This window comes from Triticum aestivum, chromosome 3D (genome assembly GCF_018294505.1).
Source record: "Triticum aestivum cultivar Chinese Spring chromosome 3D, IWGSC CS RefSeq v2.1, whole genome shotgun sequence".
In the NCBI taxonomy this organism is placed as follows: Eukaryota; Viridiplantae; Streptophyta; class Magnoliopsida; order Poales; family Poaceae; genus Triticum; species Triticum aestivum.
Genome location: NC_057802.1, coordinates 190,767,820 through 190,771,718, shown reverse-complemented (window position 1 = coordinate 190,771,718; position 3,899 = coordinate 190,767,820).

Sequence of the window (3,899 nt, the reverse complement as noted above, 5' to 3'; positions counted from 1 at the left end):
TATGAATAAAGCTCTCTCATTTACCCGCAAAAAAGATTAAGCCATATTAACCGGAAAGGAGGGAGTATGGACTAGCACTACTTTTTGGTGTGTCCCGTCAACTCGCAGAACAAGGAGAAGCTTGCAGGACAAGGTGAAGCTCGCTTACGCCTTTTGACTAATGCAACCTACCCTCGGTGGACATGCATCAGTCCATTCGGTGTCAGATTATCAGAGGCATACACTATAGTACCCAACAAGCGGAGTACCATCATTGTTCGACTTCACGAATAGGCGAAGAGCCAAGCGCAGTAGTACGAGTAGTACTACTACTAGAACCGCATGGTGGAGCGTCTATACTCTTATTTTTTATCTCTGATAAAGTACACGTTTATTCCGGAGAAGGGCGGAAAACGGCAGCCCAACATGTAATGAATGATATCGATCAACCAACCATGCTCGAATATATCTTGGCCTCCGTGTGAGCCCGTCTGTGTGTTCTCGCTCCTCATCTCTCTCAAGGAACGGCGGGTTGGCTCTTTGCCGTCAATTGAGATCGGTTTGCTCACACTCCTGTCCCACATGTCAGTGATATGCCAAGAGGAGGTGCGTTAACCGACTGGCCATACGCGTACTTGGTTTTGCACCTTCATACTACTCCTCCCTCCGTCACAGTTTACAGGGCGCGCTTCATTATGATGCATTTCTCTCAATGCATTTCCACCACCAGAGAGACTTTAGACGCGTTTGGTTTAATGCTCAATTAATTAGGGCGTGGTAACCGCAATCAAGTCCACAATTTTCTCTCCATGTACTGTACTACTACAGAGTGGAGTAAGTGCATGCATGTGTGTACCCGGGGTGGAAGCACTGCATGCATGTGTGTACGCATTATCCCCTCTAGTAATAGACACCGTGCTATAACTACCAATGCTATTTTCCAGGCCGATCTCTAGTCGCCTTGGTCCCACAGATTTTTTTTCATTTTTATGAAGCGCGCTGTATAAACAGTGACAGATGGAGTAGTATGAGCGGATTCAAAGAAGAGCGTATTGATGGTTGCTTCTTCAGAGCAACTTACAGTGGGAAAGGTGGGGCTTATGATTTGACTGCTCATTACTCACTATTAATGCGGCGCAACGACCGGGCTGAGTCTCCCATGCGGTTGTGCACTACCCCCTCGGTTCTTAAATATACTCCGGAGTATTTGTCTTTCTAGAGATTTCAACGAGTGACTACTCAAATATTTTTCTTTTTAGAGATTTCAAATGGACTGGCACATACGGATGTATATAGACATATTTTAGAGTGTAGATTCACTCATTTTGCTCCGTATGTAGTCACTTGTTGAAATCTCTAGAAAGACGAATAGAATATTTAGGAACGGAGGGAGTACACATAAGAAGCAAAATGAGTGAATCTACACTCTAAAATATGCTCGTTTGAGATTTGTTAAAAGACAAATATTTAGGAACGAAGGAGTATAATTTCGTGCATGGCACATGGACCCAGATGATGAAGAGGCTTCTGGCAATGCTATCAAGCTTCCATCATTTGTTTACATAATTGACGTACTATACAAATAATTTTCCAGCGACATGAAATTGTACAATGGTGTGAGCTTTCAGCTTTTGTTTCGCGTGTCTTGCCATCGATGCTCTTTCGGAAACAATAAAAAACTACTTCCTTGCTAATGCATGTCAATTATTAGCAGATCAGAGCTAATAATTATATCACAACTGAAGACAGAGTTGTGAGAAGGTGTTAAATTACAATTGATCCATGCTTTCATTGGCAGCAATGTCCCCCCAGCTCTGTCTAAATCAACAAGGCATGTTGGGAAAAAAGTAGCTGTCTGGAGCATGCAACATTCCAATCATTTTGTGCAGTTCCACTAAAATAGAGCTGAGCGTCCCTATTCCAAAGATATTAAGTGTGATTACGATAAGAGAGGACTGCCGATGAAACAATAAACACACAAATAGAAGCCGGTCACCTTTGCAGTCTCTCTTAAGACTAACTAGTTGGAGAAGATTAGGCTCGGAGTTGGATGAGGAGGATAGAGCAAAACCAATCTCCCGTTGTGCAGTCGCACTGAAATGTAGAGACGTTGCCCGTGTGACATTTTAGTACAACTGCACAAAACACTTTTAAGAAAAAAGTGATTTGTGCAGTTCACCAAAAGGTCGCAATAGCAACGAGTAGAAAGGAAACAGTTACTGGCCAATAACAGTTGATGACACATGCGACGACAAAAAAGAAGCATATTCCTTGTCCTAAGGGAAGATAACAACACGGTTGTGTTTGTCTAAAACGGTGTGAGGACGAGAATGCAATATGGAAAGTACGCCGGATGAGCTACATTTTGGGCAAAGAACTATGGAAGATCCACATGCAGCGACGTGGGAAGACGGGCAGTGGAGCAAGGCCGGAGGGGATACTTGGAGGTCATCGGGATGTAACTAGGTGAGCGGCGGCGGGCGGAATCTGCGAGCAGGTGGCGTAGGCCCTGCCGCGCCGGAGCTTGGTCAGAGAAAACGGCGTGCACCGCAGATCGGGACATGCTGCCTCGGCGCCGTCAAACGGAGAAACGATACACTTCCTCCCTTTCCCCCAGCGGACGGGATGTGGCCGGACCAGTGACCAACGGTCAGAGAGAGAGGCCACCACACTCCCTTTCCCCCAGCGGACGGGATGCGGCCGGATCGGTGACCAATGGTGAGAGAGAGAGAGAGGCCACCGCAACCTTGTGTGAGATACTCTGAAGAGCGACAAACCAGGCAGGCAGGCTCCATTGTATATAGTGAGCGAACTACCTTTTTCTCCATAAAAATTGTTTTATATTCTGTGTACGTGCCATTGAGCTCTATAACTTTATTTAGAAAAATAACGCGGCAACGCGTCAAGTCGAACTTTGTTTCGTGCACGCGTGGTACACGACCTCCCTAGGTAAACAACCGCTACAGGCGTTCAAATTAGCATGTGGGCTGCCATTTCGTAAAGAAATGAGCTCCACCATGTACCCGCGCGGGTGTGGCTGGGCACGAAGCGTGAGTACGTGCATGGTGCACCTATTCTCTTCTTGTATACGTACACCACCTACGTGGGGTTGTGTGAGAGAGATACAAACCTAGAGAGATATAGTGTGTGGGTTCTTGAGAGTTTTTTGGGGGGGGGGGTCAATCAAAAAATGTAACATATGCAATGTGTGTGAAATAGAGTCCTGGATATAACATATATATAGAGGGGGCGATCCACGAGAAGAGAGTGGAGGTATCATCGGCTTGAGGTGTCCATAGAATCGAAGAGAGGGATGATGTGTGTGTGTGTGCGCGCGCGCGATCGATAAAGAGTGCCATCGAATTTGTGTGTGCCCACATCAAAGATATAGAGTGGCTGGCCTACTGGAACGTGAGATGGGACATGTGCAGTTTGTCTCTGTGGCATGGATACCTACCTGCAGCGCTCGACTATCGGTGTGTGGTGGGGGAAGAGGGAGGCCCAATTAACTATAGAGGTAGAATGGCTGGTATATGTATGGAGGAGGAGAGAGGCCTACCTCGTATATTAAGGAGATCGATCTGCCTCATGTATTAAGGGAGATCGATTGGCATCCATGCATATGTGCAGGAGAGGAATAAGGTTGGGAGAGAGACAGAGCTAGAGTGTTGGAGGGGGTGGTAGTGGAGTTGCTTCTAACAAATGGTGGGATAGGCTTGCTAGACAAACGGAGGGCACGCCCGCAATATCAATAAGAGAGGAGATGGCTGCTTGTTGTCTGTGCACGTGCGTGTTAGAGACGGGTCAGGAGGCATGCACGAATGATGAGGGGGGACGATGTGGCTGTGGTAAGCAGACGTAACTACATAGGAAGATCAATCGCCCTTTGTTAGAGAAAGGAGAGACATAACTTGTGAGGT